This window comes from Megascapheus bottae, chromosome 15, assembly GCF_031878675.1.
Source record: "Megascapheus bottae isolate mThoBot1 chromosome 15, mThoBot2.hap1, whole genome shotgun sequence".
NCBI classification, from domain to species: Eukaryota; Metazoa; Chordata; class Mammalia; order Rodentia; family Geomyidae; genus Megascapheus; species Megascapheus bottae.
Genome location: NC_143523.1, coordinates 11,955,400 through 11,969,535, shown reverse-complemented (window position 1 = coordinate 11,969,535; position 14,136 = coordinate 11,955,400). Strand labels below are relative to the sequence as shown.

The following is a 14,136-nucleotide window of genomic DNA, read 5'->3' as shown; positions in this document are numbered from 1 at the left end:
GATGTCTGTTAGATCTAGTTGGTCTATATAGTTGTTCAGTTCTAAGGTTTCTCTGTTGAGTTTTTGCCTTGTTGATCTGTCCATAGGTGAAAGTGGTGTGTTAAAGTCACGACAATCACTATATTTCGATCTATGTATGGTTTCAGTGTAAGTAAAGTTTGCTTGATGAAGTTTGGAGCTCCGGGATTGGGTGTGTAAATATTTAGGATAGTTATGTCTTCCTGGAGGAAAGATCCCTTTAGTAGTATGTAGTAACCTTCTTTGTCTTTTCTTACTAATTTTGGTTTGAAGTCTATTTTATCTGATATGAGGATGGCAACTCCAGCCTGTTTATGGGGGCCGTTAGCTTGATAGAGTTTATTCCAACCTCTCACTTTCAAAAGATGCTTGTTTTTTTGGGTAAGATGTGTCTCTTGAAGACAGCAGAACGATGGCTCTTGCTTTTTGATCCAACTAGACAGCCTATGCCGTTTAATTGGAGAGTTGAGTCCATTGATATTGAGAGTTAGGATTGAGAGATATTTATTAGGTCCTACCATTTTTAAAAGCTTTTATTTGGGCCTGTGTCTTGACAGTTCTTGTGGTCCTTAGGTGGTATGCTGTTTAGGTGCCATTTCTTTCCCTATATTGCCTTTATTTTGGTTTTCTATGTATAGACCATCTTTCAGAATTCTCTGTAGTGTTGGTTTTGTTGCGACATATTGTTGCAGCTTTTCCCTGGAATGTTATGTTTTTATTGTTCCCTCAGTTATGAATGAGAGCTTAGCTGGGTACAGTATTCTTGGTTGGTAGTTATTTGACTTAAGGGCATGACATATATGCTTCCAGTCACTTCTTGCTTGCATGGTCTCTGCTGAGTAATCTGGGGTTATTCTGATTGGTGTTCCTTTATAGGTTACTGAACCCTTTTCCCTGGCTGCCTTTAGGATCCTTTGTTTGGTTTCTACTGATCCAGTTCGGATTACGATGTCCCGGTGAGATGTTCTTTTCTGGTCAGGTCTGTTTGGGGTTCTAAAAGCTTCTTGTATCTGGATGGGTCTGCCCTTCTGGATATTTGGGAAATTCTCTGAGATGATTCCCTGAAGTATATTTCCAATACCATTGACCTCTTTCTCCAGACCCTCCTCAATACCAATTAGCCTTAAATTAGGCTTCCTAATTGTATCTTGGACCTCCTGAAGTGCTCTCTCATTTTTCCTAGATTTGGATTGACTCATTTTCTGTTCTTTCTCTATAATTACTAAATTATCTTCAGCCCCGGAAATTTTCTCCTCTGCATTGTCTAACCTGCTATCAAAGCTATCTACTTTATTTTTCATCTCCCTTGCTACTAATTGCTCATTTTTGATGCCTTGCATCTCTTCTTTTAGATCATGTATGGATTTCTTTAGCTCCTTGATTTCCATTTGAGTGGTTAGCTCAGTAGCTTTATTTTCTTTGAACATTTGCTGGAGTACGGTCACCTTTTTATTTGTGGATTCTATGAATTCATCCATCTTTCTTTGAACAGCCTTTATCATGGCTTCCTTTATGGCTCCTTCTTTTTCACTTATCACCTTGTTTATGGTTTCCTTTTGTTCAGATATGGCTTCCTCCCTTATCTCTTTCTTTATATTTTCACATTTTTCATTAATGATGTTTATCAATTGCATTTGTACAGCACTTGGAAGACTCTCCTCTAGGCTTGCCAGTGACTGTTCCATTGGCTGTTTACATTGGGTGGGGGAGGTGGGAGATGTTGTTTCTTGATTTGACATTTTTCTTGAGTTTCTTGTTCTGCCCATTTGAAAATGGGAGCAAGATTAATAATAAACACGATTATTGTTTTTCAGATATAACCAACCTAGACCTCTGTAGCTGGCAGACTCGATGTTCACAAGTTTTGATTGGTGTTATCACTCTTTCTTTTTGTGCAGTTACTGACTAGTCTAATTATTCACTGATAAGCGATTTATATCCAAAACAATAAGCCTCTCAATCCAATCTCTATTGTCTTTAAGTCCCTCTGAGCCTAGAAGATAATTAAATACCTAGATATACAATGTTGCTCAACAGCCATCAAGTGTAGATCCATGCAGTATAAGGGTTGAAAGAGGAGCAGAGGTCCAGAGATAGAAAAGTAGAATGAGAGAGGTCAGGGGGTAAGTAGGTAGAGTATTTGAGTACAAAGTTTGGAAAGTATTAGCATAAAACTTATGTGTTGCTGCGCAACTAGCTCTTAGCCCAACCAGTGGCCTCACAGTGGACCATGGGATGGATCTGCGAGCTTCCCTCTGAGCGTGGTTGGCGGAAGTTTTCCTGTGCTGCTTCCAGGGGCGGCCCCAAGCCAAGGGTCTGGGGATTGAGAGTTTCAGGACCTCTCAGCAGGACCAGCAGGAGGCTCCTCTGTTCCCAGGGGCGGGGCCCAGCTGGGGATGTGGGCTCCAAGGGCGGAGCTGAGCCTTTTTGGTTCTCAGAAGGGGAGCTTGGCTGCTGGTTGGCCCTTTAGTTCCCTGCTGTGTTTCCACTGCTTTGTCAGAGTCTGTGACTGTGGATGGGGCCCTTGGTGGTTTCTTGCTCAGGATTCCCAGCTGGAGGATGCCCTGCTCGAGAATTGAGGGGGGGGCAGATGCTGGCTCCTATTTACCCGCACCCCCTACCCACTGTTGTAAGGCAGGGTCTCAAAGCCCTCCACTCTCCAGATCCAGTGGCCTGGGTGAGGAGCCTGGTGGGCGGGTGGGAGTTGGGACAGCCCCACCTCCCTTGGTGGGGTGCTGGGTCTTATGGGTAGCCCGCCTGTCAATCTCCAGTCAATGGCCTGAGGGAGGGGGCTGTTGAGGGGAGGAACAGGATTCTAAATTCCTTGCCCCCCTGCTCCCGCCAGTCTTTCTCAGACAGGGTGTTGGGGTCTGAGTTAAGTTCTATTGCTTGGCACCTGCTCCGCTTTCCCAATGTGTTTGGGGACGCGCTGTATTACTCACGCCTCTGCGTCCATCTGCGGGTGCTCCACGGTGGTGGGGAGTCTTTCACTCCCCTCAGGTCTCCGCCGCCGCCTGTGTGCTGCGTCTGGGTTCTGCTGCTTGCTGTTCTGGTTCCGCGTCTGGGTTCCGCTGCTTCTGCCGTTCGCTGGCCCGGTTCTGTGCTGGTTTCTGCAGCCATTGGGCTCCCAGCCTGGTGCCCTCCACTGCAGCCGCTTTTCGTGGGTTAGAGCCGGTGCCCGCCCCCGCTTTCCCCGCATGGAGCTGGCGCCCGCTCAAGCCACTTTTCGTGGCTTGGTCGGGCACCAGCTGCCGCTTATTGGGGCTTTCCGGGGCTTTGGGCAAGAGGTGGGGGAGGGGTCCAGCGTTCCGAATTCTTTGAGAAAGTTGGATGTGAGCTTTATCTGGATTTCTTTTCCGGTTTGAGTCCTTCTCCGTTGCTTTTTGAGTTTGTTGTTATGGATTTCTTTAGAAAGTTGGCTCGTGGGACTCCCTGGTTCTCTCTTTTTGTCAGAGAAAGCTAGGCAGCATCCCTATTGTCTCGGCGCCATCTTCCTTCCTATAAAGATATTATATTAAAATGCACTTCAAATAGCACAAAAATAAGTGATTGCAAATTTAAATAACAGACTATCATAGACTTATCAGGAAATAAATATAAAATACTTAGATTCTTTCCAATGAGGGCATTTTTGCATGTGCATTTGTAATGTAATGATGTATCAATGGTGAGGTTATAGCTATATTTGTATTAATGGTGAGGTTATAGCTATGAATTATTCTTTCATTGATTATTAATATGCTAAGTCTAGGTAAACAAAGATAAATAAAATCTAGTCCTCACCCCTGAGACATATAATATGTGAAGAAAAGCCTTGAAGTTTTCTGTGACATAACATGACCCCAAAATACCTAGAACAAGGGAACTAATTATGCTCAGAGAATTGGAGCAATAATTTCATTGCAGTAATGGTATTTGAGTGGGATCTTTACAAAAGGACATGGAGAATAGAGGGCATTTCACACAAGTGGTGATCTAGCTGTGACATGTATTTTCAGAATAAAACAGTGAGTGGCAAGAAACGTGTTTGTGAAGTAGACACAAAAATCCTGAGAAACTTAGACTTTTTTGAAAGTACAATTAATTCTTGTTTTTGATTGAAAAAAAAACCCTCTGGCAATATTCTGGTGGATAAATTGGAAGAAAAAGCCTGAAGGCAAAGATAGATGTTAGGAGATTGTGACTGAGGGCTGAGGAGAAATAAATACCAACACACTATATTCAGTAATTCTTTTAATTCAAGAAGTATTTGATTCCAGGTATGTGTAGCAGAGACTGGCTTAGACACTAGAGATTCAGTATTAGAAAAAGAAAATTCCCGTGTTTGTGGATTTTATATCCTCAGCATGAGGGGACCTCTTTTTCGTAAGTTTAGCTTGGACTAGGATACATTTAGGCCTCAGGCTCTCAAAACCAACCATCTTGATCTGGCCTAGCCAAAGCAACTGCAGGCAAACCTGACAAGCCAATAAATCTTGGAACTCTTTTCATAGAAATATAAATTTGTACTAAATGATTCAGAGTAAAAAATAATTTTGAGAGAAAAACAAGAAATGACCACTATGGGCTAGGACAGGATACTTGAGCCGACAAGCAAAAACACTTTTTATTGTTTACCTGAAGCCAATCCTTCCAGTATTGCAGTGATTCACAAAACAGTCTGTGCAAGGCAAGCTGGGAATGTATATCTTGCCAAAATGCTAACACCCTGACAATACCAGAGCCATCCACTGATGACAAGACAAGATATGATAAGATGATTCCTTGTAAAGTTGATGGTCTTCCATTCACTGATCTAGGGTGATGCTGACCAGATGATAACTCCAATCTAACCCTTATCCACAGTTCCAAGATCACCAATCCTTACAAGAACTGAATCTCTGATGAAGATGAAGGAAAGTAAAATAAACGGAAAAAACTCCAGGAGTCAATGAGATGAACATTGGATATGTTCCAAATCCGAGATACAGGATTAGAATAGCAATCAGAGAAAAATAATTGTTTTGCTGGTGACACAGAAACTGGGTAGTTACTAAAACTTATGTGGCCTGACATCCTTCATATCCTGCTACAAAGAGAAATCTATGCCAAGTATCAATCTTTCTGAGAGAAATGAACAAATGATTATTTTTCCCTTAAATTTAAAGGCAAATCTGTGTGCCTAGTTTTGATAATGTATGTACAGTAATGAAGAAAGCCAATCTGGAGTGTCCTGATTACTCAAAAACAAAACTCAACTAATTGAATTGGAAGACTTTAAGTGTGTGTAGGTAAAAGTCAGTGTTCTTCAGTGATTTATAATCCCAACTCACTTTCACTAGGCCTCTTGGTGACAATACAGAATTATTCAGGCAGAATATGAAGTAAGAGACCTAATCTCAAAGAAGCTGAGGTCTTGTGTAGATGGAGAAGTCTGTATAAAATAATGGTATATAAAGTACACCAAAGTAACATTGCTTCAGAGTTGATCTCCCTCAGAGATCCATCACAGACCAAATTAACAAAGTTAGTACAAGATATTGGGGAAACATTGAAGTATTCTACAGAGTTCCAGTATTTGCTTTCTTGTTTATGGTGAAACAAATATGCCCAGTTGGCCATTTTTGTTCATGTAATAACTACAGAGTTTGACATGTGGGAAGATCTGTGTCCCAGGAAATCACTTATGACTTTATGAGGTAAGAAATTGTTGGAGTGACTTGTTTTATTAAGGACAAGATGAGTGTATATCTGAAAATTTAAGTGGCCTTACCACACAGATAGACCTTTAGCTTGTAAAAATGTTAATTCCATCTGTTAAGAAAGAACAAAATCATCTCATTCATGATCCAAGTGATTTAAATATATGCTGCTGTATCATGCACCAAGTTTGCAAAGAATTAGGAAGACAGAGTTCATAGAAAGAGTTCATTGAAATCAAGGGGAAACCTGTCAGGGAACTTAAGCCAGAAAGTGCCTGTGTGATCTGGCTTTTGTAGTGGACATTACCAGATACTTCTCAATGCTGAATATCAAGCTGCAGGCCCAAGCAGCTTCTCTGCTCCCTGCTCTCAAATATGAAGCTAAAAGTACTGAAAGTAAAGTATGGAAAGTACACTTTGAATAACGAGGTGCATTTCCACTCTCCGGAAAGAAGTAAAAAGACTTCCAGGAAATTTAAATATGCGAGTGAATATGTGGAACTAATCGCAACATTTAATGAAGTATTCAAGAATGTGAAAAGTAAATAAATGGAATTAAACATCTTTGCCAAACTGCATTGTTAAGTAATATGCCCCGTAATCTACAACATGAAATTCGTCAACTGAAAACCATGAAGAACTGAAAGTACACAATCCCACCAACTGCTGCCTTGGTTTTATAAATGTTATAGGAACAATGATGACTTTCCCACCTGGAGGAGCCCTGCTGTGTAAGATGTATCTGTGTTCAGAACAACTTCCTGCTGCAGTTCTTTTCAAAACTTAACATAGCAAAGAGTCAACTGCACTCCAGGTTGACCATGGAAAGCTTGAACTCACAGTTAAAAGTAGCAACTTCTGCTAAGTGCCAGTGGTTCACACTTGTAAGTCTGTCTTCTCATGAGTTTGATATCTGAGAGGTCCCCATTTGAAACCAATCCAGGCTGACAAAAGCAAGAGAAATTATCAATACCAGGTAACATCACGTTTCACAAAAAAGAGCATGTCCAGTCATCATCTTGGGAGGAGTTAAATGGTTGGCCAAATAGGAAACTAATTTTTAACTTGCTAATTTTGTATTGCTTGCAAATGATATTCTAAATATCCAAATGGCCACTGGTATAAATAGATTTTCCACATTTAGGTGAACTTTTGAATCTATGCATTATACTATGCTTTGTAATAAAGCCCAAAAATGTATGTATGACAACTGTGTGCATGTAATTACAAGTATGTGTGTATGTATTATAATTATATATATTTTCAAAGTTAATCTGAAAATGCAATTAGGAAAAATATTGAATTGTTTAGGTAGGTATTAAAATTATTGTATAACAATCATGTTCTAAGCTCAAAAGGTGCCAAAAGGGATTCAGTAAAAATGAAAATGAAGCCATCTTCTCTATCCCTCAGTGATCTGCTTTTCAGGATTTTGGGTTTTTTATATTTGTGTTTTATGCAATGCTTATGTTTGTGTTCTCCTCTATATATGTTGTTTTTCACCTTACTAGATATTTCCACAGCAACACTTATGGAACTACTTAATTTCAAAAAAAACTGTTGTATAGTAGTTTTAGGTTTATGGAAAAATTGAGAAGATACAATTTGTGCCCAATGCCTCCACACATGCAGGGCATCCTCTGCCATCACATCCCCTGACAGAGTAGTGTATTTATTACAAATGAGGGGTTGGAATGCTTCATCACAGTCACATGCTGTCTAGATTGTATAGCAGTTTTCCCTTTAGGATGTTGTTCCTCATGGCTTTGAAAAAGTGTGCAATAACTGCAATGACTTGAGTCCCCCCCGCCACAGATTTTCATTGTTCTTCAGTGTATCCTATCTCCATCTCCAACCTCTGACATCACTTTATCTTTTTGCTCTTCATAGCTTTCCCTTTTCTTTCTATAATGTTCTCCATTTGGAGGGGCCGGGAGTTTGGCCTTGTGATAGAGTGCTTGCCTAGCATGCATGAAGACCTGGATTCAATTCCTTAGTACCACATACATAGACCAAAAAAAAGCTGGAAGTGGTGCTGAGGCTCAAATAGTAGAGCTCTAGCCTTGAGAAATCCCAAGGACAGTGCTCAGGCTCTGAGTTCAAGGCCCACCACTGGCAAAAAAAAAATGTCCTCCAGATGGAATCAAGCATTACCATGATTACTATGATCATATGTTTTGCAGTCTGGCTTCTGCATATAATAATATGCACTGAGCATTCTTTATGTATTTTTATTGCTAAACAGCTCATTTATTTTGAATTTTATGTAATGTTGTAATATTTGTATGAAGCAGAGTTTATTTTTCTGTTCACCTGCTTTAGGATATCCTGGTTATTTCTACCTTTCAGCAGCTATGAATTGTAGTTCTGCATATATACATATAAGTATTTGTGCACATAGTTTTTATTTTTTTATTAAAAGATTTTATTAACACTGATTTTTTTTGCCAGTCCTGGGCTTGGGCTCAGGGCATGAGCACTGTCCTTGTGGTTTCTCAAGGCTAGAGCTCCATAGCACCACTTCTGGCTTTTTGCTATGCATGTGGGACGGAGGAGTCGAACCTGGGTCTTCCTTCATGCTAGGCAGGCACTCTACTACTAGGCCAAACTCCCAGTCCCTAACACTGATTTTTTTACATCATATTTCAAGTGCCATATTTAACAAACAAGTATTCAAGGAGAGAATTTCTATATATAATCACTGGCACATAAATTTTAGAATGTAATTAAAATTAAGCTGAGACTTTGTCATAGATAATATCAATCCTTTCCCATCGGATCCGGCAGGCGGCTGCAGTTTCAGCCTTTGGCCTGACCCGCCCGGACCATGGCTTCAGCTTTGGAGGAGCTGCAGAAAGACCTAGAAGAAGTAAAAGCATTACTGGAAAAGTCGACTAGGAAAAGAATACGTGATGCCCTTACATCTGAAAAATCTAAGATTGAGATAGAAATAAAGAACAAGATGCAACAGAAATCACAGAAGAAACCACAGGTTGACAATGAAAAGCCAGCTGCTGTTGTTGCTCCCATTACAACTGGATATACAGTGAAAATCAGCAATTATGGATGGGATCAGTCAGATAAGTTTGTGAAAATCTACATTACTTTAACTGGAGTTCATCAGGTTCCCACTGAGAACGTACAGGTGCATTTCACAGACAGGTCATTTGATCTTTTGGTAAAGAATCTAAATGGGAAGAGTTACTCCATGATAGTGAACAATCTCTTGAAGCCCATCTCTGTAGAAGGCAGTTCAAGAAAAGTCAAGACGGATACAGTTCTTAGCTTATGTAGAAAGAAAGTAGAAAATGTACGATGGGATTACTTGACTCAAGTTGAAAAGGAGTGCAAAGAGAAAGAAAAGTCTTCATATGACACTGAAGTAGATCCTAGTGAGGGATTAATGACTGTTCTAAAGAAGATTTATGAAGATGGAGACGATGATATGAAGCGCACCATTAATAAAGCCTGGGTGGAATCAAGAGAGAAGCAAGCCAAAGGAGACCCAGAATTTTGAGACTTTTAAATCCTCTTGGAACCGTATGTGGAAATACTGATGTTTCCAATAATGGAATGTTGGGCAGATATTTACACAGCCTTCTAAGTCAAAGGCAGTGAATTCTCTCATTTTCTACTGGAGGATTTATTTAAATAAAATATGCTTATTAAACACTTCAAAAAAATAAATATCAATCTACATAATATAACATTATGTCAACATGGTATATATCTCATCCTAGATTTTTATGTCTATGTACTTAAATTTATATCTCCAAGACCATGGCAATAACCTTGGGTACCTGAATATTGATTTGTAGCTCTTGTACTGTTTTGATCTAATACCGATATATCAAGGAGACCATGTACCTTTTGGTCTTTTGGTCTTGACTTATCTCACTCAATATGATTTGTTCAAGTCTCATCCAGTTCCCAGTGAATGCCATGATTTTATCTTGATTGTTGGCTATGTAGAATTCCATTGTATATATGTACCACATTTTTTGTATCCATATCTGTTGTTGGGCACCTGAGTTGTTTCTATCACTTGGCTATTGTGAACAGTGTGCACATAGATTTTAACTCTTCTCAGAAGGAAACAGAAAGTGCCATTTCCTGAGTCATATAGTAGTAGTGCCTTACTTTTGTCAAATACTTGCCTGTGGCTCATACCTGTAATCTTAGCTATTCTGATACTTGGGTGATCACATTCCAATTATTCAGCAAAATATTGAAGTGGAGGCATAGCTCATGTAGTAGAACACCAGCTGTGAACAGAAAAGCTAAGTGAGAATGATGCTCTATATTCAAGCCTTTGTAAATGTACAGACACACATATGTGCCTGTGCATGCATGTATACACAGACACAGACACACACACACACACACACACACACACACACACACAAAGAAAAAAAATACCTTAATTTTGTAAGAAGCATATATCCAATTTGTCAGAAATCAAAATGAAATAGTGTAACAATATGAGATATCCAAGGGAAAGCAAAGGAGATGAGAGATAACATAGTACATTAAGGACAATAATCACTCATTATATGGCTTTTGTTTCTATATCCTAGAGGTCCTTTCATTTAGTGTCATACTATATGCCCTTATGTATCTAGGTTTTGCTCTATTGCAAATCTCTGCTAGAAGAGTCCAAGGTTTCTACTGATTATAGCAAATGAGGGAAACCTTTGAGCCTATGTTCCTTTGAGTCTGGCTTACTTCACTTAATATGATACTTGTTAAAGCTTTTAGCATATCATTTTCTTTTTTTGAGTTTTAGAAGTTTATTTGTACTTTTATAACCATTCTTGTCTGTGGCATAAATTTTCTGTTTATAGCTTATTTACTTATTCCCTTTCATTATCACTCATAGGGAAGAAGCTTTTGATTTAAATAAAGACTAAGTTATCACTTTGTCTCATGACTCATGCCTTTGGTGCTATATCTAAAAAGTTGTCACTATAACCCAGGTCACCTAGGATTTCTTCTATGTTACACTCTAGAATTTTGTAAATTTACATTTTACATTTCAATCTATAACTTCAGTTAGTTTTCTTTGAAGAGATTTTCTATCTTTCTTCCTAGCTCTCTCTCTCCCTCTCCCTCTCTCCCTCTCCCTCCCCCCCCCTCTCTCTCTCTCTTTCTCTCTCTCTTTCTCTGTTCAATTAACATTTGGTAAACAAATGGATTTTGTACCATTAGGAAAAAAGACATAGATATAAAATAGTTTGGTCAAGAAGATTATACATTTATAGTTTTAACATATTGTCAAAATGGTCTCCATATGACAGAGTAACTCATTTTTCATTCTCCTAGCAACTTGGGCTTAGTCAATTTCAGTTGTGGATTTGAGTGTACTATAGGCTATTTAGCAGCTTTTCTAGTTTCTGTTACTTGTTACCTATAGCTCCATTTTGTTAACCAGAAATGTTCCCTATTAGCTTCTGTTATACACAGCCTTAGATACCTAATATGAGGACTTTTCCTCACATATATGTTTTAGTAGTTTGCTTTTTAAAATGTGATAGAAAAATATTGTTTTAGCTTACTCATGAATTCATATTTTGGTAGCACTTTTTGTTTGCTGTACCACAAAATCATTTGTTATCTCCAACAAACTTCTTGCATTATACACTCTAATGATGTATGCAAATTCTTTTTTTTTTCATTACAGAGGAAAAAGGATAGAATGCACATGTTAAATCCACAATTGAGTGGAAAGTTCCTTTTGTTCTTGTTTTTCATTGTTAGAGTGTGTTAAGTCCTATAATTTTTATCTTCGTCTATTATGTATTCATGGCTTGGTCTTGATTAGTGAACAAACTATGGTGTCAAAAGACTTGGATTTGAATGTAGATGCATTACAGGCTGTGTTACCTTGGGGAAGTCACATAAACTCTGAGTGGCAATTTACTCTTTGAAAATTGTGAATAATAAATTTGCTTTCTCTATATCACTAGGTTATTGTAAGAATTATTCTGTTCTACAGCAAAGCTTCTCACACATGCAATGGCTTATGATAATTGTTATAAAGTTTTTATGACCCCCTGTTCTATCTCATGACTCATAGTGTCCCCAGAGTTCCTCTGTTCTCCCTGCTTCTGCAATCACTTCAAACGGTTCCCACTCATTTACTTATTAAACACAGGCATTTTATTCCCTTTCCATATTTCAGCTGTATAGCCTTAAATCATTCTAGTACTATTCTCTCTTATAACTATGCATATTCGAGACATACTCATCATTCATTCATTCATTCATTCACTGTATATTAAATAACACCATTATCTTCTCTCAAACTGCTTTTCTCTCCCAGTAGCCCCATTTTTGTCAATGCCATTATTAATTGAGTTGAGTTCTCAACAGTTGTCTCCCTGATCTCTTGATCCTGTATACCAAAATAGACGTCTAGTGGTAGAAGGGTACCTTCTTCAGCCACTCTCCTGTCCTTACAAGCTGGCAAATGTCCTCTCATGGCTTCCTCTCTTAGACACCACGATAAATCCAGCTGATTTCTCTTTCACAGTTTTTACTATTCTCACCATGTTATACTCTTAAAGGCTTTGCAGGAGGCTCATTCTTAACACTTTTGTTTTTATTCATGGAATTCTCTTTTTGTAAAATCTTTATTATAAAGGTGATGAATGGGGGGTTACAGTTACGTAAGTAAGGTAATGAATACATTTTTTTAAACAGTGTCTCTTCTTTAGATTTTTCTTTATCTGTTACCTTACATACCAACTACCATCCCTATCTTTAATGTCTGTTTCATTCTTATTACTCCACACTTGCTTTCTCTTGACATATAAAAGCTAACTCTGATAATTTTTTTGAAATCACATGCTTTTAAAATTCTTGGCCAATTTCATTTAAGATATTATTGTTGATTTCAATTCTAGCTGTGCATCAATATATATGTTCTTCACACAATCACAGCACAACCATTGAAGGTTCTAATTCTGAGTGGAATTTTATAAATCTAATTTTGATGCAGTTTGAACATGTCCACGGGTATTTTAAGCACAACATTTTTCTTTTTTCTATCACAATTTGTATGTTGTTTGGTAATAAGATGCTAAAGGTTATATTCACTAGTTGATTGAATGATAACATGGATATCAAAATGTTTCTTACTAATTTTCTCCAAAGCCTGTGGTTTATGTCCCACTTCTTCTATTTCTGGCTCTGTGAAATTATAAATTACCTAATCTCTTTAAGGGTCATATTCTTTATTTATAAAGTGGGAATTATAAATATGTTGCTACATATTTTGAGAAATAGAATTCATACACATAAATTCTGTCATTTTTATCATTATTACCTATCTTTTTTTCTCTTTTAAAGATATTGAGAACTTCTTTTCATTTCCTGCTTTAGGATCTTCTATTTCATGTCTTTGTAGATTTATTTATTTCTATTAGTTTGGAATAAAGAAGATAGAATATTAAAGACTCATCAAAGCACTGTAATTTTTATGTCTTTAAGTATAATTATATTTTCTTATTTTAAGAGCAAATGAAGCTGCTGTGTTTTGATCACTCTCACTGTCTATTTCCTTGGTTAAAAGTAAATGGGCAACATTATAGCTTTTTGTCTTGTTAATAGCAACTCTAAGATATGCCCTTTCTAAATTTATGTGCCTTTTTCACATAAAATCAGTCTCCATCTGACATTTTCAAGTGGCTATATTTATCCTAGCTGTACTTGAAAGAAATAATTTTTGTTTGTTAATTTAGCTCATTTAATCATATAATTATAATTATTTCATTTAATTTTGAAATTAAAGCACTTGTAATATTATGGAGTTTAGACTTTATTGTGTCCCATTGAAAAGATACAAAGGACTTCATTTTCCAGAAAACACAGTTGTCCTGTAAGTTACTTTTATTATTAGGTTCACTATTTTTTTTTTGTCACTCATGGGACTTAAACTTAGGGCCTAGACATTGTCCCTGAGCTCTCTTACTCAAGGCGAGTGATCTACCATTTTGAGTCATAGCTCAAAGTTTTTGAGTGCTTAATTGGAGATAAGTGTCTCATAGGAACTTTTCTGCCCAGGCTGGCTTTGGGCCGCAATCCTCAGATCTCCATCTCTTGAGTAGCTCGGATTATAGGCTAGCCCTACTAGTATCACCAGTGTCCTACAGGTTCTCTAGCTTTAAATGTTTATATTTCAGTTCTTACTAATGAAAAATTGAATTGTACATTCTTGCTTTTACATTATATTTCTTTAAAAAGACATCCCAAAATTTCCATCTCCACAGAACTTGCATTTAAATTATACAACTCTAAAGGTTACTAGCTTTTTCTAAAAATTTCCACAGATACATTAAGAGAGAGACAGATGTTTGTAGCAATATTTATATTAAGTTGCTATTTCAAGGCAGAGGTTCATTAATTCCATAGTGCATATTCAAATGATGGTACAAGT

General features: G+C 37.7%; 1 protein-coding gene and 1 pseudogene across 2 annotated transcripts in view; both read left to right on the top strand.

Moving 5' to 3' along the window:
- Atrnl1 (attractin like 1) overlaps window positions 1–14,136 on the top strand; it is a 468,762-nt gene that overhangs the window by 261,929 nt on the left and 192,697 nt on the right. The gene's annotated exons all lie outside the window — the stretch shown is intronic.
- LOC150053803 (calcyclin-binding protein pseudogene) lies at window positions 8,471–9,310 on the top strand (annotated as a pseudogene).